Source organism: Panthera onca, chromosome B2, assembly GCF_046562875.1.
Source record: "Panthera onca isolate mPanOnc1 chromosome B2, mPanOnc1 haplotype 2, whole genome shotgun sequence".
In the NCBI taxonomy this organism is placed as follows: domain Eukaryota; kingdom Metazoa; phylum Chordata; class Mammalia; order Carnivora; family Felidae; genus Panthera; species Panthera onca.
The window spans coordinates 9,726,711-9,749,463 of NC_138343.1; the positions used below are offsets into that span (position 1 = coordinate 9,726,711).

A 22,753-nucleotide genomic window follows, 5' to 3' on the forward strand; every position below is an offset into this window, starting at 1 on the left:
CCCATGGAAGGATACAGCAAAAGAATTACATTATTGTATTTGCATGTCCCTGATCAAATACCGTGGCCTCAGAAATACTAAAAGACTTTGGTTAAGGTCACCAGCTACTGAAGAGCCCGGTCAGGATTCAAACCCAGACCAAGGTCTTAACAACTGTGCTGTGCTGCCTCATCATAAGGCATCCTTACATATTACATATGTTATATATACACATATATATGTTATATATCTGATATATATGTGTGTATATATATATATAAAACACGTATATATCTGATATATAACACATATCTGATATATACATATATCTGATATATAACACGTATACATTATGTATATGTTATAACTTAATAAAATGTTTTATTGTTTGCACTCTATATAATGCTATATGTCTAAGCATCTTTTGAATGACTTTTTCATTGGGTTGTTATTGTAGAGAAGCATGTACGGTTTGGGGGTTGTTGGATATGGGAAGAGAGAGCAGGATGGACCCACATTTTCTGGTAACATATGGAATATTTGGTTCTATTCAAATCTTCTTCCACTCACTTCTCAGTGCCTTGCCTTCACTCTGCTGATGTCAAAGACCATGTTAATTTGCTCATAGTCAAAGGCCAAATAGATTTAAGAGCCAAAGAGAATGCCTTTAAAAACAATTTTCTTGCTGTTTACAGCAGCCTGGGATTTTTGAGTCTTCCTTGTCTTGGAAAGAAGGCTGCCCACCAGTAGTTCTAATGGACTTAACTTCGTTGGTCAACATGGGCAGAATGTTTTGGCATAGAAACTGACAGCAACAATACCTGCTGTATTTTCATTTTTACAGAGATTGAAAGAATGCATGTGCCGAATGCGCCCCCTGTGATCCCTGCATCCCGAATCTCCAAGGGGACCAGGGACTTAGCGACATCCAGGGCAGACCTAGGAGTGAGCAGGGCTGAGGCAAGCTGGGCTGGAGCTCTCCTTTTTGTCTCTTTTTGTCTCTTTTTGTCTTCCTAATTCCTAAGGGAGGTGGTGCTGTAGGGTGTGGAGAATCTGTTAGAAAAGGAACAGCCTAGGGGCGCCTGAGTGGCTCAGTTGGTTAAGCATCTGACTTCCCCTCTTGTCATGATCTCATGGTTCCTGAGTTCCAGCCCCACATCGGGCTCTGTGCTGACAGCTCGGAGCCTGGAGCCTGCTTCAGATTCTGTGTCTCCCTCTCTTTCTGCGCCTCTCCTGTTCACACTCTGTTTCTCTCTCAAAAATGAATAATTATTTTAAAAAATTAAAAAAAAAAAAAAGAAAAGGAAGAGCCTAAAGAAAAAAGAGGGGGCAAAAAATGGTGAAACTTTGGGTTCAACACTCTAACTAAATTAAAAGAAAAATGTGTCAGAGCAGAGAGAAAGAAAGAGCCAAAGATTCATCCAGGCAGGGTGAGGGAGAGTGACCCCAGTGCTGGTTCTGTTTTTCTGTGTCGCAATAGATATGTTTTGGGTTCTCTCAGTATCCCTCAGACAGAAACTTGAGCCATTTTCTGAGGAGAAACATTGAATCAATGTCCACTTTCTGCTGGCCTTGCACTTGGCCGGAGGCCGTGGTACTATTTGCATTTTCCTATCTCACACTGATGTAGTGAGATGGACTTATGATTCCATTTTCCAGGCGGGCCGAGTCTGGTGACTTGTCCAGGACCCCCACGGGGGCTGAGAGATGCATCTCTTAAGGATTTCTCAAGTGCCGTCTTGAGGAAATAAGAAGGGCTTACGTTTCCCAAATATATTTTTGGGAGTCTCCTGGTTTCTCCGATGATCAAATCCTACTCTGAGGAAGGCAAGCGTGATGATGACAGGCGTGCCTCACGAGGAAACCGAGGCCCACGGATTGAGCAGCCTCGCTATTCAGCCATGGAGGCCGGAAGCCTGGGCCCCATCCATCCTATGCGTGAAGCTAACGCATCACCAGGAGCATGGAGGGGATCCCCTAGCCTGGCATCGGGGGCGGGAAGCTCAAGGTCACTGCAGCTGGAGCTGAAGCTGGGCCAGTACCTGTGGGGCTCACATCTACTTGGAGCTTCTGGGAGAGGCTCCGGTAGGACGCCCCTTTTGGCAAATAGTAAGTCTTCGGTAGGTGTGCCCTACAGATTCGCCAGGTAAAGGAACCCGGCCACTGTCGCCTGGGTTCAGTCCCAGTCCGGGAGAGGCCCTCTGCGTCCTTTGGTAACATCTGCCGAACGGTCTGCTGTTAAGCAACACGTCCCCTCTGCTTTGCCCTGCCAGCGGTCTACTGAGCGGCGATAGTAACAGCCGTCGTCGGTGGCGGGCTTGCTAGGAGAGAAAGTGCTTTGCTTCTACTGCCTCATTAAGACCTCCGAGGTTACTCCAAAATTGCAGAAGGGGAAAACGAGGCTGGGTGAGGTCGAGGGAGATGCCTGGAGTCATCCAGTCAGTAATGAGCCAGAGCCGGGCCCGGGGCCACGTGGAAGTGAGCATGTTTGACACTTCTTAGTTCCATTTGCTTTTAGCCAGGGCGGGAAGGAAGGTCACGGAACACTGTGCTTGGAAACTGGTTTTGCCCTGCTGAAGACGTCTCTGTTGAACTTCCTCCGCGAATGAGCGGGGTCCTGCTTGCCTTCCGCTAATTACTTGTGCGGGCAGTCCTGCACTTGAATATCACCTCACCCCTGAGACTCTCCCAAGGTGATTAGACTGCATCCGGAGGTGAGGAAAATTCCTTCTAAGCATTAGTGCTTAATGGACTTCAGCTCAAGGCAACTGAACCACCTACAGTGTACCCAGCATTGTCCTGGGCCCCGGGAAGATACAGGTAAATTAAAACCGGCCTGAGATTCGGAGGTAACACTGCATTCAAATGAAGCACGTGGACATGTTCTAGATAAACACTGATACGTGACAATACATGGAATCAATAATGCAAATAATAGGCAATTATGAATAATTTGACAAAATGTGCCGCATAATGTAGAACAATGATCAGTCAGAAGAGTGTCAGGTAGGATTTGAGCAGTACCAAGGATGGTGTGAGAAGAGCCTTTCCCCTGGTATTCATGGCAAATTTGTCTGAAAGAGTTCATTTGCTCCTTGAAGCTACATTAAAAAAAAAAAAAAGCTTCAGAGATGCGTGGGTGGCTCATTTGGTTAAGTGCCTGGCTCTTGGTTTCGGCTCAGGCCATGATCTCACGGTTCCTGAGTTCGAGCCCCATGTCAGGCTCTGTGCTGACCGTGCAGAACCTGCTTGGGTCTCTGTTTCCCTCTCTCTCTGCCCCTCTGTCCCTCAAAGATAAACATTTTTTTTTTTTTTAAGTAGCTACATTGAAGTGCCTAGCTGGCTCAGTTGGTAGGGCATGTGACCCTTTATCTTGGGGTCCTAAGTTCGAGCCCCACACTAGGGGTAGACTTTACTTAAAAAAAAAGTATCTACACTTTTTTAAGTGTCTGCACTTAATTTAAATATTTTTGGTATGCATTTAGGGATAGGTGGTCAAGAGGGCCAATCATACAATTTAACATTTCCAGGAAAAGTCACATTGAAAAATACTATTTCTAAGCTCAAGATTCTATGAACTAATATGAATTAGTAATTCTTAGACTAGTTATTGGTATATGCTAAGAATTTGCCAAATATTGGATATTCTCGTTATCTCTTTTTTTAATGTTTATTTTTTTTATTTTTTATTTTTTTTAACGTTTATTTATTTTTCAGACAGAGAGAGACACAGCATGAACAGGGGAGGGGCAGAGAGAGAGGGAAACACAGAATCGGAAGCAGGCTCCAGGCTCTGAGCCATCAGCCCAGAGCCCGAGGCGGGGCTCGAACCCGCGGACCGCGAGATCGTGACCTGAGCCAAAGTCGGACGCTTAACCGACTGAGCCACCCAGGCGCCCCTTTAATATTTATTTTTAAGAGAGAGACAGACAGAGACAGAGCATGAGCGGGGGAGGGGCAGAGAGAGAGGGAGCCACAGATCCAAAGCAGGTTCCAGAGTCTGAACTGTCAGCACAGAGCCTGATGCCGGGCTCAAAACTCATGAGTCATGAGATCATGACCTGAGCGGAAGTCGGATGCTTAACTGACTGAGCCACCCAGTGACCCCTGTTATCTCTTTGATAAAGCAATTACTTGTGTTCCAGGTAGTGGTCCAAATGAATTTGTTATATAATGCATAATATTTGGTGATTGAGTTTGATCCTATACAGTGTATTTGCCATTGCAAAAAGTTTTTACTGTTTTCATTTTTTGTACTTTCGTGAGTACAAGTAGAATGTCTTTGGAGCAATGCATAGCTTTGTAGACCTAGTCAATAACTCTATTCCCTCCGGTATTTACTGGTAGTTCCTTCACAAATCCATACATTTTTAAAAGAACAGATATCCTTTTAAGCAATTCAGAAATGTTTTCTAGGTACTCGTTTATATTCAAAGTCTGTTATCTTGCATGAACATTCCCCAAAACATGCACGAAACATTTTTCTCATATTTTGGGTTGTCAATATGAAATGTACTTGAAATTTCCCACAGCATCAGTTTTCTTTGTAAGTTTTTCAACACATTTCATATGCTTTGATAACAGATAATGTCTTGTTCTGCAATTACTTTCAAGAAAATGACTTCTCTGGTTTAGTACCTTTAAGTCCTATTAAAAATATACTAATGAGCTTGTTGTCATAGGAAACTATCTGTGTCAGACTGACTATAGCCTTTGGAGAAACCATTTACGATGAGAGAGGTTCCATTCCTGAGCATGACTGATATTAAGTTGTTGAATTACCTGCCCAGATAGTATTCCTAGCCATTGTGGTCCTGCTTAAATGGCCTGACTCTTGTGGAAGCTAAGCTATTTGGAGGTCAGCATTTCCTGCAAGATGTGAGAACATTTTTGCAAAGTTCTTCAATAGTAAGAAAAACGTGAACAGGTAAACATGATACGTAACACAGAACAAATTACCTATCACAATAAATTTACTGGTAAGCTCTTCCCTGAAAAGGCATTTTTGTGTTATTTGCATTCTTTTCTGTATACCTAAAGACAATATTATGAAAGTAGTACATTCTCATACAAAATTTGGAAATCATAAGATAGAATTTAAAAAAAATCAACAACCCATTCATGGACAATCACTGTCAACATTTTTAGGTATGTCTTTTGATTTCCCGTGCATGTTAAAAGATCATTAGGATATGTACATATCATTTTGTGTCCTTTCAAGATACCTTTCATTATTGTACGTTTCATCTGTTATTCAATTTTGTATGGTCATAACTAACTGTAGCACCTGTGTGCAAATAGAGACTCCCGAATTTTAGACTTGCCAGCCAACAGGCTATACTCACGTTTAATTTTCTGATACCCATAGACATTTGGCCCATCAGACATTACAGATCCATGGATAGAAGACGTGTCTGCTTTGCTACATGTTTCAAACATTTATTTGCTCTTCCTTCATATTTTTTGTATATGTCCGTAACCTTTTGACCAAATTGCAGTGATCATTTTGTTTGCTATGATAAATATAAGTACCAGTGTCTTAATTCACTCCTGATCACTGTTTCAAAGAGGCCCACAGGCACAAAATTTAAAGCAGTTTTCCTAGGATTGGAGATCAGTTGGGACCAGTATCTCCACGATGTCTCTTTCAGAAGAACCCATTCGATGTATATTATATAGCCTCCTGCTATATCCAATATGATACACAAAGGATTGATTGCAGCCTGTATTTTTTTTTTCCAGGGGGTAGGAGCAGCTTTATTGTGGTATAATTTATATACAATAAAATTCAACTTAAGTATGTTATGTAATGGCTTTTGACGAGCGTATACAGTCCTAGAACCACACGAGGATCATGATACGGAACATTTCTAGTACCCCTAAAAGTCTCCTTGTGCTTCTTTGTAGTCAGTCTCCTCTCTCCTGCTTCTCTGACCTCTGGCAATCCTGATCACTTTAGTCTGGCTTTTCTGGAATTTCATATTAATGGAATCACACAATCATTTGCGTCTGCTTCTCACACTTAACAGAAGCCTCTTGAGAGCACGTAAGGTGTTGATGTGTCCATGTGCCCTCCTGTTCGTTGCCGAAGAGCGTTTCATTGAGTGACTACACCACTATTCGTTTATCCCTTCTCCAGCTGATGAGTATTTGACTTCTTTCAAGTTTTTGGACAACTGTTAACATAAATAAAGCAGCTTTGAACTTGAGTACACATCTCTGCGGGGACCCATGTTTCCATTTCTCTTGGATGAGCACTTAGAAGTAGACTTGCTGGGCCATATTGTATGTGTCTATTTAACGTGACAAAGGACCACCCATTTATTTTTCCCGAGTGCAATTCTATTTTGCATTCCCAGAAGCGATGAATAAAGGGCTAGGTGCTCCGCATTTTTGCCAACACTTGGCATCTTCCATTTTTATAATTTTTTTTTTTTTTAATTTTAGCCATCCTTGTGACATCTAGTGGTTCCATTGACCATTTTTTCTGGTGACTCACGATGTTGAAAATGTGTCATGCACTCATTTTGTCATCTGTATGTCTTCTTTAAAATCCTTTTCCTTTTTTTATTGGATTGTTTGCTTTTCTTCTGGACTTATAAGAATTTGTAACACAGTCCGCATATGAGTTCAGATATGTTTATATGTGTACCCGATATTAGTTTTGCATATCCTTTTTTTCCCAATCTGTAGCCTTTTCATTTTCTTAACAGTACCTTTTCAAAAGTGAAGTTATAGTATTTTAAAAAAATTTTTTGTGAAGTCCATTCAATCATTTTTTTCCTTCTTGGATCCTAGTTAAAAAAATATTTGCCTACGGGCACCTGTGTGGCTCAGTCAGTTAAGCTACCGACTTCGGCTCAGGTCATGATCTCAAAGCTCATGAGTTCGAGCCCTGTGTCGGGCTCTGTGCTGACAGCTCAGAGCCTGGAGCATGCTTTAGATTCTGTGTCTCCCTCTCTCTCCTCTGCCCCTTCCCTGCTTGTGCTCTCTCTCCCTCAAAAATAGATAAACATTGAAAATAATTTAAAAAATATTTGCCTAATCCAAAGGCACTAAGATTTTCTTCCAGAAGGTGGATAATTTTAGGTTTTAAATTTGAACTTATGATCCATTTTAAAATTAATTTCTGGGGGCACCTGGCTGGCTCATTTGGTAGAGCATGAGACTCTTGACCTTGGGATCATGAGATTGATCCCCCCTATTGGGTGTAGAGATTGCTTAAGAAAATAAAATCTTAAAAAAAATTAATTTCTGGGTATGGTAATGAGTCAAGGTCAAGCTTTACTTTTTTGCAGTTTTTGTCTTGCACAGTTATTTAAAAACTTTTTATTTCCCCCACTGAATTGCCCTAGCATATTTGTAAACAAACAAACAAACAAACAAAAAATCCCCAAACCAATTAGCCATATATATGTGGGCTATTTCTGGATTTTCTATTCCTTCCATTGAATTAATTTCCTATCTTGATACCATATATATATATATATATATATATATAGAGAGAGAGAGAGAGAGAGAGAGAGAGAGAGAGAGTCTTGAAATCAGGGCATGTTATTTCTCTGACTTTGTTGTTTTGCAAAGTTGTTTTGGCTATTCTAGGTTCTTGGTATTTCCATGTGAATTTTAGAATCAGGTTTTGAATGTCATCAACAAAAGACTTTTACTCAGCATGTGTGAGGACCTGTCAATATGTAGTACGTTTTTATAGGATGGGGTGGGGGTGGGATGGAGGTGACGCATGTCTCTCTCACGCTTATCCTCTATTCCTTTAGCTTCTCTCCAGTGTACGAATAAAGATGCCCATTAGTTAGTGGTGCTAGAATTTGCCAGATAGTTCTGAAACTATTTAGATAAATGACTGCATGTTTGACGTGCAATCCTAGCTCCTGAAAGCCATGGAGAAGTGTCAGGCCATGAAGCAATCCCATGAAAAGTAGGCTGAACCTTTTTCAACAGAAGCAAGATCCAGATTCTGATAATCATTGCTACAACCAGAAGTCAAAGGATTCTTTCTTGCTCATGAGTAGAAAGCACCTCCGTTCTTGCGGTCACAGCTCCGACATTCTTACACGCTCGTTATCAGCCTTGAATATGTATGGCAGTGGTACAGTGTCCCGGCCTTTATGGCAGCAGCTGTGATCACTGTCTTCCTTAAACTGACCCCTTTGTTCCTCATTACAGTCATGTCTTGCCAGAACTTAGACCTATTTTGTTTTAGTCCGTCTTCCTCTGTGCTCTCTTGTTGGATTTTTTTCTCCGGCAGGTAGAAGCTATCAGTTTATTGAGATTTTATCCTGTGCGCTGTTTAGAATGCCTGTTTTCTAGCGTATGTCATACTTGCGGATCAGACATTGACATTCGAAGAAAGCACTTAAGTTATTATATTCTGATTCTCAAAATTCAAGCCCTTGAAGTAGGATAGCTGAGCTAATGCGTTCCACATTCTGGCATCTCATTTGGTACCCATGTATTAATCAGAATCAGGGATAAGAGCGTGCTGTATCTAGCCTTGTCAAAATAAACATTAAAATACATTTGTTCTAAATAAAATCTTGTGTTGATTTGTCAATTTGTTTTATTAATAGAAAACTTTACACCTCCTGTCAAATCTTCTACTCAAAAAAAATACCTGTTTCTGAGACAGACTGAAGCTCGATGATTAGTACAATCCCTCTGGGTGTTGGGGGGAGAAGATACCACCTTATCATTATGCACCACTGGCCTGCCTTCACTTTCGGAAAAACAAAGGGGAAAGCAGCTATGGAAAGCAATTGATATTCCTGCACAGGTTGGGGGTGATATGCAAATGGATAAACACAGTATTTCCATTCTGAGTAAGCTATATAGGATCACACCAGCAGGGGTTTGCTACTGTATTCCCTTCTGTTTTTAGCTCTGTTGTCCTTTCAGAAGCTGTGAAACTAAGAATTTCTAAGGGATGCATTAAGGGATTCAAAGCCCCGGCAGAGAACTATGTAACAATTAGCAATCACACAAAAAGTAAACAATACAGCCTGCAACAATACAAGGAGGGCATTACGAAATGGGTTTTCAAATTTGGGGTGATACTGGTATAGTATGACTTTGTTACTCGCTATTATTCACATCGTGCGTATGGATCTTTTTTGATGGTGTATAAAATGAACTGGTCTAGAGCTAATTAAGTAATTGTTTTTGTTCTTTAATTAAACTCTGTTTGACTCAGTGTCTCCCCAGGGGTCTGATACATGTTGGAATCTACTTTTTGGTGGGGGGGGGGTGGTGGTAAGGCTACTTCTAAGGGTCCCTCATTAAATTTAAATACAGAAAAATCCCTATTTTGTGTAGCTCTGCATTTCGGTAAATCTCTGCATTGGATCTTAGACTAGTTGAAGGACAATCAAGAAAGAGTAAACTGAGAGATCCAAGGTCTTCATTTTACCAAATAAAACAGGCCTATTGGGTCCTGTCTGCTTCCTGGTGAGAGGCCATCCTTTCCACACAGCTGTACCACCTGTCCCCCAGGAGGAGGCACTCAGCCCCTCTGCCTTTAAGGCCAATCTCAGCTTTAGGAAAGCAGGGTTCCATTACTTTAGATTTAACAAACTCAAACGTCACACTTCCTGTTAGCATTACTCTGACTGGAACCCAGTTGTGGCAAGTATTTCTGGTTAGCTCTTGGTGCCCAGGTACTGCCTTGCTGATAATCCTTACTGTCCCTGGCTGTTAAAGAGATGGGTGATGGTGGCTCTGTGACCTAGAAGCAGAAGGCTACCATCTAGAAAGGAGGGCATAAAATACAGCAGGACAGTCTCTTACGGTTTTATCTTATTTTTCCTTCCCTTCCCCAATGTTCATCTGTTGTGTTTCTTAAATTCCATAAGAGACTCTTAAATACAGAGAACAAACTGGGGGTTGCTAGAGGGGAGGTGGGTGGGGGATGGGCTAAATGGGGGATGGGCACTAAGGAGGACACTTGTTGGGATGAGCACTGGGTGTTGTATGTAAGTGATGAATCACTGGGTTCTACTCCTGAAATCAATACTACACTGTATGTTAATTAACTTGAATTTAAATAAATACATCATATAACTAAAAAATAATATAAAATAAAGCAGGAGAAGAACACAGTAGTTGTTCTAAACTTCTCCTGGACACTTATTCATGGGTTTCTTTGTGCCCACACCCTGGGTTGTGTCTTCAACCCCAGGGAATGAATCTGGTTCCAGGTCATGACTTCCAATTGGTGTCCTCATTTCGTGGTTAATCTAACTGCCTCATCTAATTAAAGACAAAGCATGTACCAGAATCTGCCTTTCTGCCTGGTGCTCATGCCATTAGATGATATTGTATGGCCATCTGAAGGCAAACCCATCAGGGTTTCACTCTAGCCACTGTGTATCTGCCTTTCAGCTGTTTGGGTTTTCTAACTTGGTTGAACCTGATGATGTAGGAAAATGAAATTTTGTTTACTTACCTTAGGAAATAAATTGTAATCAAATGGCCAGTGATGGTCTGCTCACTGGAAGAGACACTTCAAGCGGGAATGATTTATTTGATGAGATTGATCTTGGTTTAGGAAACAGTGCCCTGTCCTTTCTGCCACGGTCTTAAATTGGCTCTTGAAGATTCACAAGGTTGCGAGGCCCTTTCAAAGGCAGAGAACAGGTAGTGGTAGGAGAGTGAGGGGAAGCTTGGTTGGTTAGTCTTTCTTTTAATTAGGGGTGAAAAATCTTTGAATAAGTAGCTAGCACAATTTGCTGGTGTGTGTGTATCTAGAGAAGCCCCAGGAGACATTGACTTAAGCTCATTGGCCTGAGCATTATCACCAGTCACGTGACCAGACCTCTGAAGGGAGGCCAGTCTCCTGATTTTTGTCTTTGTGGTTGGAGGCAAGCAAGCTAAGGGGAGTTACGAATGGTTGTTTTGTCTGCCATGGTGGTCTTGTCAGTTCTCTGGTTATCTGGCCTGCAAGATGGGTCCTCTGAAGGTTTAGCTTCTAACCGTTATTCATGTTCATTTACTCCTTTATGCTCTTGGTTATATTTTTCTGCACATGCATTTTGTTCAAGTTCCAGATCACAGCATCCGGGACCCTTTATGCCCACCCTCTCTCCTTTCTAGCTGGCCTCAACTTCCATTTCCTTAAAGACTTCACTATTCCACCATGTGGATTCTTTTACTGTTTGCTAGAAGTGGCATAATGTCTCATGCACAGGTTGCCTCAAATATGTAGCTTTTACTCATTAATGAAGAGCTTGTCAATCAAGATCCCTTCTGGGAAGCCTTCCCAAAGGCCATCCTTCTGGTTTGTAAAGCTGATGATGCAGCATCATATTGGTTTTCTTACATGGTCATCTGTTCCTACACTCAAAGATTCCTTGGTCTAGTGGGACAGAGACATGGGAACAATGGCTCGCACATGGTAGGCATTCAGCAAATGTGCAGTGAAGGAGACTGTAGGAAACTGAAGGAAAAGAACTAGTTTTTAATATTTCCTGGTTTCCCTCCATAAGAGCCTAACACTGGTAATAATTAATAATCTACAGTCATTTATTAGAACAAACTAGTTTGATTAGTTGATTAATCAAACCAGCAAAAAAAAAAAAATTAGTCTTATAACATCTATTGAGACTGATACTGCTGTTGGCCCATCATTTTGGTGGCCATTGTCACCAACTGCCCTGTGCAATCTAGGGAACAGAACATCTGTTTTCCTTTCTTTTCCTGTTCTCTCCTAAGTGTGTGCCATATGTTTATGTGACTTTCTTGTCTTTCTTTTTCTTTCTTTCTTTCTTTCTTTCTTTCTTTCTTTCTTTCTTACTTCATCACCATCAATAATGGAAATTTCATATCCCTCATTGTTCATCTGTTCATGTCTGATTAACATTATTGCCATGACTTGTCTCTGACTCAGTGGACCAGGGGCCTTCTTTGTATCCAAAAGCTGGGATAAATCTAAATATTCGAGCACAGAAATCATTTGCTATTCACAGCACTGACCTCTGGCAAGCAGATTTTGTGCACAATACCATGAAATATGATTCATCGAGGAATGAAGAGTTATTTCTTCCCCACAGAAAATAACCTGAAGACAACTCAGTCTCTTGCAGACTTTTAATTCTATTAAAAAATAATAATACTGAATTCGCATTGCTTAATACATACTAATGCAGATCTTTGTTTTGTTTTATCCCTTCTCAAAGGATTTGAGGATCCACGGAATATCTATAGAAGTTGACAGAGAGGCTGATCATCTTGGAGTAGTAGTGAATCAGCTGGCTTGCCGAGAGGTAGGAGTATCCTTGGTAGAAGGACCACCTAGGCCATGGCAGAGATAAAAATAAAAAGTCCGATCTTCAGATACATGGTCTTTTTTACTGAGATGTAACTGACACATAACACTGTACTCATTTTTATAACATAATGTTTTGACATAGGTATATATGGTGGAATGATCACCACAATGTTTAGTTAACATGCATCACCACACATAGCTACAATTTTTGTGTGTTGTGATGAGAACTTTTAAGATCTGTTCTCCCAGAAACTCTCAAATACACAAGACAGTATTGTTAACTATGGTCACTATGCTGTGCGTTACATCCCCAGGACTTATTTCTAGAACTAGGAGTTTATACCTTGTGACCACACCTACCGGGTCTTATCTTCTTATCTCTGTTTTTGTATTCTTAACATGCATACGTTTTTATGAACTACTGATGCCTCTTGGAAATAAAAGTCTGAAATTGGGCGGCTTACTTAGGCAGGGTCTAATGGGGTCTTAAAAACAAGGGGGTCTCAATAACTTTGTTATTACAAAACTGTGTCCCTGTTTGATTTATTTTGGGTCGTTTATAGACCAAAATTAAGAAACAGGTGACGTTTTACTATCCTCATTCTTTCAGTAAACACTTATTTAGTGGTCACTGGGAAAAAAAAAAATGTATCCTCTGGGAATTAGTCAGATGTGGGATTGAAGCCATATATTGGTGTGAGACTTTGGGGAAGTTGTTTAACTGTTTAAAACATGGGTTCCTACATCTACCAAAAAAAAAAAAAAAAAAAAAGACTAATATTCTTTATCTCCAGGGTTGTGTGGATGGGAGACTCAAAGATAAGTGCTCAAAGGAATACTGGTTGTTGCTATTAATACGATTACTACTGTTACCGGTTCTAATAACTGTTCTCAATAACCGCATGAAATAAGGCACTTTCACTTTTCTTGGGGCGGAGGGCTGTCATCGACTAATTATGCCACAAGACAGCATAATCTCAGAGGCAATAATAGAGGTAGAAACAAAACGTTATGAGATTAGAAAATGGGTAAATTTGGACTACCCGGAGACCTCAGAAAAATCCCCAGGAGCGAGCTGTGGTGAGCCTTCAGAAATGAGCAGGGTCTTAATAGAAATCCTCATTCCTCCTCCTCTCTGCACTTAGTGCCTTCCTCAGAAAAGAATGTGGTACTAACGTCTATAGAAGAAATACTCTCCATTACTGTATTTGTGTGTAACTCTTGTGTGGAAGATACATGCGAGATTATATGGTTATGAGGTTCTATGGTTTTGTGGGTCCAGAGACTTACTGGATTTGAGGGAGAACCAGTCGCCTGGAAAGGGGTGTCTCAGGCTAGACAGCCAGACACCAAAGAGTCAAATCCAGGTGCTGCTGGATGTTTCTCTTGGACTTACCCATGAAGTCGATTGTCTATTGGAGATGTGGTTTCCTTTGGAAGGTTCTGGCACTGTCCCTATAGAGATGGACTTGGTATGAGGAGTTAGGAAGTCCAGAGACATAACAGAAAAGTTGTGGGGATCCTTCGGTACTCTAAAGGAGCAGGCCCTCCCTGGATGGGAGCCAGGTGGACTCCGGAAGGTCATGCGCATCGGGGTTAGGATTCCAGCTCTGTCGTCTACCAATGGGTGACATTGGGCAAGTTACTAAATCTCTCTGGGTCTTGTACCCCTTACGACGTGTGAATAGTGAAATCTTCCTTGGATGACTGACGTGAGGGTTAAATAGCTCCTACGCATGGAAAGCTTCCAGACTGTAGTCACACAGTGCTAGTTCGCTGTCTTCCTTCCCTCCCTCGTCCTCTCCATTTCCTCTCTTTCTGCCACCATTGTATTTGAGTATTCCAGCCGGTATCTGCTTTGCTAAGAGATGCCAAGAGGCGTTAGTCAACGCATGACCCAGAGTATTAAAAGGAGAGCATGCCATCCCTGGGGGTGGCTGTGGTAACCAGAACCAAGCAAGAACCCCAAGAGGTAAAGCTCTGGTGATGGGGGGAGTGAGGGAGAACCAATACTCAAGCAGCCAACCTTCCTCCTAGGAGATCATCCTTCTAGTGCTAAATTTTAATGGTCTGCATTTTACTAAAGGACACTTGCCCCCTGTAAGGATAGCCACACTTTCATGCAATACTAAGTAAACGTACGGCTTCTCCTACTGTCATATAATGTTCCTCCATGTGAAAGGAATTTTAAAAATTCTTAAGCAATTTGGGAAGATATTTTTGGGAGGATGAGGACCAGCTGGGTGGCAGGGACATTTACTCTTAGGTCACTCGACTCAGAAGTTAAACATTTACTTTACCTAATTATAAGTGGCTCTGCCATAGCGGGACGGGAGCCCAGAAATTCCGGTTTTTAAATTGCTCAGCCTCATTTGATGATCCATGATGAATGGATTTCTCTGACTTTGATAAGCCTGGCTCAATAATACCCTGGCTGACATCATTATCTATCAGTGTTCAATTCTTTACTTGGGTCAGTAAATGCAAAGCAAAAGAGAACTGAGAGGCAGAAATGCTATGGGGCACAAATCTTTGAAGCTAAAGTGTGTTTGGCTCAAATGATCCAGTGTTGTATCAGTCCCCAGTCTTTTTTAGCCCCGTGGAGAAAAGTTGTTTCCCTAATGAGCAACTGGGATTCGAGAAGGAGCAAATCCTAACTCTGAACTTGAAATGCGAAAATCATTTCGCATTTGATGGAGGGAGGGAGGGAGGGAGGTCGTGTTAAAATTCAACTTCTCCTTCACACGTGTATATCTGACAGTGTAACGTGGGAAAAGCACGTATGTTTGTGATGGTCATCTCGCAAGCAACGAGCAAGTAAGCATTCCTAAGTGACTAGACGGAGATGGTCTGCAAGTGTTTGTGAGTGAAACACGTCTAGTTCTGTAAATGGTCCTCAGGGACATGTGACAAATCGAATGGGTTAGAGCTAAGAGGGCACCGACCTGCAGGTATGCATGCATCACTCTCAGTGTGAAAATAGTCAGGAGTGCTGAGCATACGTGAGTCTGAATGCTGTTTGTGACTCTGATGCTACCACGAGACAGATGAAAAGGATTGAGAGAGGAATGACAAGAAACACATATGTAGAAATGTTACTGCTTTTTAGCATTGATCGTGCTGTTCACAAAGCATGTATGTGACTCAACTCAATAACAGTTTAGAATTCTAGTCTCTCAGAATTAACATTCGGGATATTTGCCCCATGACTGAATGCCTGGGGTTAAAATTTAGGTAAGTTTTAAAAGCTGGAGATGCTGCTGAGATAGATTTTTAAAAATCTGTGGTTAAATGGCGGTCAGTGCACATCACATTCCAGGTTGGCTGAACTCAATCTTGTGAACAATGTCAACATCACCTCTGTATTCTGAGCCATGCTGATCACGTTCTGCCATGACGGGCTGGACATTTTTAATGTTCTCTCCTGAGTGCAGTATTCTCTCTGCTTCCTTTTCATTTTAGAATACACATGTATAAATTGTCAAAATCTTCCTCATTCTGTTATTTATTATATTTCATTGTTGAGTCTATTGGAGATAAAAACATGCCATTGTTATTCTGACCAAAAAAAGAAACAAAAATTCCTTGTTCCACATCTTGATAGTTACTTCCATCTCTCGTGCAGGAAGAAATGGAGGCTGAATGAGAGCCTAACCCCACGTAATGAGAAATGCGTATATGCATGCAATCTGATGCATATCTCACGACCAACAAACAAACAAAAAAATCACGTTTGAAAGAGGAAGAAATGACCCACATTTTGGTTACACTTGGAATATGGAACATCAACTATTACTCCTAACTGCATTGTTTAAACTCTCTGCAGGAGATGTCTGCCCCCAGGAAATTCTCGATCCCCAACATGGAGGAAATTGTAATGGAAAAACCCATTACACTGACCCCTGCCAAGGGGGGGTTGACTCTAGTAGCAAAAAAAAAAAAAAAACAAAAAAAAAAAAACCAAAAAACAAAAAAAAAACCCAACAACAACAAAAATAAAACAAAAAAACGATAGTAAGATGTTTAATATCTACCCACCTTGTACTCATATAGTCCTTGCTTCCTATTCGGTAACAGGCAAGACAAATTTCTGGATATATCTATGAAGTTCTAGAGGGCTGTTGAGGATGTATGCAAGGTCAAAGGCAAACCCGGGGTTTGCAATAAGGAGAATGGAAAAATAAAAATGAGATGAATGAATAAACTCAACTGAGTGCTCTTTGTAGTCAAGAAAGGAGAAATCAATACAAGAGTTAACTTCATGCCAGGTTCCTTACAATCATGTCATATAATCCGCACTACAACAGGAAACTGAGGCAAGGAGGGGTTAAACAATTGTCCAAGGTCACGTAACTGCCAAGAAGCGAATCCTCCAGTCGTCTGACTTCTTCACTTAGATCAAACTGCCTCCCAGAGGTCGTTGACAGCATTTATTTGCCTTATTTTATGCAACACCTAACAGTAACACAACAGACAGATCTATATGTTCAGGTAATTTTATCTGATGGCAACAAAAAGGCAATGAAGTTTTCTGCTGCTTATATCTGCTAAAAGGTTAGCATTCAGTGACAGGGTTTACCCGTCAAAGATGTCAGTGAGCATGTAATGAGAAAATATCACCAGATGAGTAAAGCAACAAATGAAAATGATTAAGCAGCGCCTGGGTGGCTCAGTAGGTTAAGCGTCCGACTTTGGCTCGGGTCATGATCTTGCAGTTGGTGAGGTCGAGCCCTGCGTTGGGCTCTGTGCTGACAGCTCAGAGCCTGGAGCCTGTTTTGGATTCTGTGTCTCCCTCTCTCTCCCCCTCCCCCGCTCGCACTCTGTGTGTGTGTGTGTGTGTGTGTGTGTGTGTGTGTGTGTGTCTCTCTCTCAAAAATAAATAAACATGTAAAACAATTTTTAAAAAATGAAAATGGTCAAGTTGGGAAAAGCGGTTAATGTTGGAGATGTGCGATGTCAACACGCCCTTAGTGGGTTCTATCAGTGTGACCATCTTTCAGTGATATCTGTGGATCTTTGTATCTCAACTTCATTTCTTTCCGAGCCGTTAATGATGCAGTCGTTGGGACGCCCGCATTCATTCCAGGCTGGTGTACCCGTGTTTCAGAATTTTCCCTTGTCGTGTTTTGATATTTCCTTATTAAGAATATGCCATTTCTATATAGCTTTTCATATTTTCTCCCTAGAGTAGCTTAACGTGAAAACCGTATATTCAGTTAGATACTCCTCCGTGTCTACAAACACCATCAAAAAAGGAAAAATACGCCTGGCTCTGTGGCTATTTTCATCAGCCGTGGGTCTGAATGCTTCCGTGTGATTGAGATGCAGGCCCTTCTCATTTACTCCCAGGAAACAGTCCCAGTTGTCTGAAGAGTCAACACCTTCCGACAGGGACCATGCGGCCAGCCGTTCATTAACTCCCACAAGGCTCCTTGTGAATTTGCCTCTCTCCCCGTGACCAGTGACCCCGTCTCAAGAGCCGAGGTGGCTTAAAGCAATATTGTTTCGCTGTCTGGGTCCTCCAGGTATCACCAGGCGTCGGTACCCGGGTTGAAGGCCTGTGATGGAACTAAATTGAATGCTGGATGCCATTTTGGAAACTTAACATCGAGGATTACGAACAGCAAAAGAACAAAAGCGTGAAAGACTTTTGTTTGTTTGGTTGGTTGGGTCGAGACTGGAAAACAATGTAGAAAATCCTTCAGGAGCAGACTCTTTGAAAGGTGACTAACAAATACAGGGTGATGATCTAATTCGTTTACTGGTTTACATCCGCAGATCTTTGGCTTTTGCGCCGTATTATTTATTTTTATCATCCAATCCATTTCTGTTGCTTCACATCCCTATACTCAGAGGTCAGGTGGAAGAGAGAATGTGAAGGCAATGCAAGAATTTAAGAAACAACTTGTGTTATCTCTACTCACCTGGACCACCGCTTCTGAATATTTTTTAACATCGGTTTTGTCATTTGACAGCAAAGCTAAAAATCCCAAACTGGCTCCACCAGTCTCATGTAGTTTCCAAAAGGCAGTTTCTGGGAATATCAAATAAGATAAAATGCACGAAAAAAAGAGATACTTTTCCACTGAGCACCTATCTTGAGTTATGCCAAGTCACAGATGTGGGGGCACCAAAATACAAGACATTAAACTTGCCAGCCAGTGGAGAGACAGACACAGGAAACAGAAACTGTGACGAACCATTAAGATGCCTAAAACCAAGGTCTAAGGAGCCATGATAATACCAGGGAGCCCAAGAGAGGAGGACAGGGCACTCTGGGCAGAGGGGCCCACGTGTGGAAAAACAGAGGGGAGAGATGATATTGTCACTGAAACCTTTAAGTAATTAAAACGGGGTAAACATTTTGGCAGAGAAAATGGCAAGCCTGATGTATAGGAGCCTGGTTCATAAACAGTTTTGTTCGCCACGGAAAGCCATTGGCTCTTACCCTGTGGGCAACGGGAAAGCGCTGGTGAGTTTGCAACAGGGGAAGCGATGAGTGGAAGAGCCTTGCAAGGCTGTCAGGGGTGGTTGGAGGAAGGAGAGTAGGAGCCGAGTGCAGACGTCAGGAGCTCACCGACGACGAGGCAGGAGCTCGCACAGCAGCAGTGAGCTTTGAAGGTGAAGAGTGGAGACGCCAGAGACATCGAGGGCGAAACAGCAAGGTGTCTGGTCCTAGAATCACCTTAATCCAGAAGACCCCGTGCACGGTCAGCGGCCCATCCTGTCTCAGGCTCACCATCCCCCGGCTCATTTCTCCCCTTCTAGCTTTCCTGGAGGGGAGGTTTTCCTTTCCATTTCCTAAGAGTTACGGGGCCCGCCGTGAGTCTCGGAAGGATTCTTCTGCGATTTTCAGATGCCAAGAATGTTGCCAATGACATCACATTTCTAGGGTAATTCTTCTCCCCAACTTTGTGAGGACAGGAAGCAGACCTGTCTGACCCCCCTGCTGGGTCCCCCGCACAGTGTCCTCCAGAGACTGGATGCTCCGTAAGGACTTGTTGGATGTGCCCGTGATAAACGGTGCAGGGCCTTGCCAGCAAGATATCCTGAGAGGTCAGAGGGGCAGACGGAGCTACGCGATGAAGTCACAAAGTTGTAAGCAGGCTCCGTGATGGACTTGGTAATGATAGAAACCATGTGTTGAGGTCTCGTACGTCCATGCACCAACATAAACGTGTTTTGTGTGCAGTATCTGAATTCTCACAGCAACCCTTTGTGGGTGCTGTGTTTATCCCCACTTTGCAAACGAGGAAACCAAACCTAAGAAGTTACAGTCTCGTGACTGGCAAAGCCTCGGCTCTCATCCTGGGTGAGTCAGGGGTGAAAACCTGCCTAAACCACCGTGCTGGATTTCACGGCGCCTTGAATGATGTGAATTCGGTCAAAAACGACTATTTAAATGGGTCAGTCCTTTCTTTCTGCCTTACATTTCCGTGTCTTTTCGTTTGTGGATTGTTTCACGTCATTTCTCAATACACATGCCTGGATTTGACAGACGTGGATGCTGTCTGCCTCCTCCCTTTCCATTCATCCTCTCTGTCCCCCCTAAATGATGATACGCAGTCATTTGTTGGGGTGAATGTGCTGAGCAGTTAGATCCATAGGTCTCCACGCCGTGTTTTCCACTCCAGCCTCTCTCTTGTGGGGGCTTGAGTCTCCCTGGCTCTCTCCCTTTAATCTCCCCTCCCCCATCCCTACAAGTTGGGAGGTAAAGCTATGGGAGGAGTAGCACTTGGAGGTAAAGGTACTAGTAAAACAGCAGGTACTGCTAGTGAGAACAGCGTCCTTGCAGCCTTCAAGGAAGATCAGCCACTGGAGGGCAGGGACTGCGTGTTCTTTATCTCCCTGTGCATCACCTCATCCACCGGCTGGCACCGAGAGGCACCTGAGAATTGTTTGCTGATCTACCGAAGTATGGACGTGTGTGGGCCATTTGGGAGGAAGAAAACTCACCACTCCTTTTATTTTCTGTGCAACATACTCTTCTTTTTTTATATGTTTTGGACACATTCACACAGTACCTTCAACACAGACCTAGGAGCATCTTTTCCTTTCTCCCTCTGTGATTTATCTCATCGCTAATAACTGTATTCATTATATACGGGGTACCATTACAAGAACAGACCTCTTACTTACCACCATGCACATACACATGTCTGCTCGCCTTCTTGGTCTCAGATGAGTAGCTATCCGTATCACGAAGCTTCCACAGTAAACCGTCCTTGGCTTTCAATACGTCTCTTCCTTGAAAGGCTAATACTGCGATATGCATTAATTTAATGGCAGATTTGGGTAATGTGCTCCCATTTTACAAATACTGTGGCTAGTCTTAAAAAAAAAAAAGAAAAGAAAAAAGAAAAACTTTTGACCATAAATTGTTCTCTGAATTCAAGAATGTCTCTTATTTGTGATATCAATTCCCCTTGTGCCTCGGACTTTGTTTTTTTCCCCACTTCACCTCCAAAATTCCATTGAAAACATCTGCTAAGGACTTATTTAAACAGCTAGTTAATGCTTTATAAAGCTCAGAGGCGCGCCCATCTGTTCCAGGAGCATTCTCTTTTCTCAAGAGCTGGATCATATCTTCTACCCGTCTGACAGCTGGGGTTGCATCAAAACTCTTAATTTCTCTATCAGTAGTATGGCACCTTGCATTAAAGTTTATACCTGATTTTTTTCTCTCTTGACTTGCTCTGAACAAATATAAGAACAATCAAGTTATTTCCTTCTTTTTTTTTTGGTTTTACTTAGATCTTTCAATTTTGTTTTCATTTTTAGAGCCAAGAGGCCTTCTTTTTCTAATCTTTGTAACAAAATAGAAGTCAGGGTGTGGTTCCGATGGGTTACATTTCTGGCATCTTGCTCCTTGGACCCTGTCTGCAAACCCCTTGAGCTTACACGAGGTCCACAGGGATAATTTGCATACCCCTTACTAGAGAATGAAGACCAGTCCCAATATCCCCTCCATCCATTCTCCTTGGAATGTTTCTGCTTTCTCGCGGATGAGGCAGAAGCAAATCCTCCGTAACTCCCGACAGGGGAAAATTCTTTTCCAGCTCTTCAGATGGTCCCAAAGAAGTGCACTGAGATGACAGAGGAAGCTCCCTCTTCCCCTCCACTCCTTTCCGGGTGCTCAGACTCAAAGCACAATTATTACTGTTCTCCACACAATCTGTTTCTCTCTCCTATGTCCATCATTTTATATTTTCAAGGTAAGCGAGAAGGTTCGGGAGTTACAGGACCAATTCTCAGAAATTTCTTTTGTTAGGGGCCCCTGGGTGGCTCAGTCGGTTAAGCGTCCGACTTCGGCTCAGGTCACGATCTTGCAGTTCGTGGGTTCTAGCCCCGTGTTGGGCTCTGTGCTGACAGCTCAGAGCCTGGAGCCTGCTTCCCATTCTGTGTCTCCCTCCCCCACTCACGCTCTGTCTCTCCTTCTAAGATAAATAAACATTTAAAAACTTAAATAAAAAAAAGAAATTTCTTTTATGAAGTCTGCGTGTGGGGATCTGTTTCATCTTCTTTAGGGTATCTGTTACCTAATATATTAGCATATCGGTTGACAGAGATTTAACTTCTGGCTCCACTTTGCTCACCGCATAATGTATTACAGGGACAGCAATTCAGAGGTCCTCATTTGCTCTGCTCCTCATTGCTTATCAGAGGAAATCGGATGGCCTCTTGCAGGCATTTATCCCCGACATACTCAAATGTTGATTCACCCCATTGGCTGCCTTTTTCTGATGTAAGAATCCCAGTTCCCTCAACCTTCGTCCTCGTCCATCTTCCGTTCTTCTCCTGATTTTCAGGAATACCCTCTGCGAGGCGGCTACACACTTAGTCTCCTTTCTTTTGCTCCATCAAGTACAGGGATGCCGGAAGGAAGAGGTACCTCACACATGTCATGCTGACTTAAAAACTTAGGGTTTATTTTTGGCTAAAATTGAGGATTTAAGAAAGGGCTTATCTGACTGAGGTTTGCCCGAGAACACTGTCATTCCCGTAGGTGTCTGATTCCTTCTCAAAACAGAGCTCCTGTGTCTCAGAGAGCAAGCATAGGTCTCCATTTGGTCCCCAACCAAGGAAAATACTGTCAGTTCCAGCGAGTCAAATACAAGGTCATCTGTGCCAGTCCATTAAAAAAAAAAATCACCCAACTGCCATTGGTAGATGACGGTGTCTAAGCACAAATCCACAGACTGGAAAAAATGTGTGCAGTTACTTTGTGTTGATGTAGGCATGGCTGTTTTTGTTTACCACGAAGAAAAAAAATAAAAAGACTACTTCCTGTACTTTTCTTTACACACGACGAGAGCCATGTTTCTCTCTAAAACCAGTGTGCCAAGAAGGCTAGTAACAGAGCTGGAAAGTTATCCCATATCCCATCCCCCTTCCCATACTCTGGGGACTTGCTGGCTCATCGGGTTGGAATTGTGCGGCTGTTCTGGGATCTGAGGATCTCCACACTTTTGGGCAGGTGTTTCTCCGTGGCCA

General features: G+C 42.4%; 1 long non-coding RNA gene and 1 other non-coding gene across 2 annotated transcripts in view; one reads left to right on the forward strand and one right to left on the reverse strand.

Moving 5' to 3' along the window:
- Positions 1-3,789: 3,789 nt before the first annotated feature.
- Positions 3,790-3,874, reverse strand: TRNAQ-UUG (transfer RNA glutamine (anticodon UUG)). The gene has a single exon. It is a non-coding gene; the product is annotated as a tRNA-Gln (tRNA).
- An 8,290-nt stretch (positions 3,875-12,164) lies between these two features.
- Positions 12,165-22,753, forward strand: part of LOC132666685 (uncharacterized) — a 30,973-nt gene continuing 20,384 nt past the window's right edge. Inside the window, exon 1 of the long non-coding RNA XR_013555487.2 lies at positions 12,165-12,254. This is a non-coding gene — a long non-coding RNA (uncharacterized LOC132666685). The remainder of the gene's footprint in view (positions 12,255-22,753) is intronic.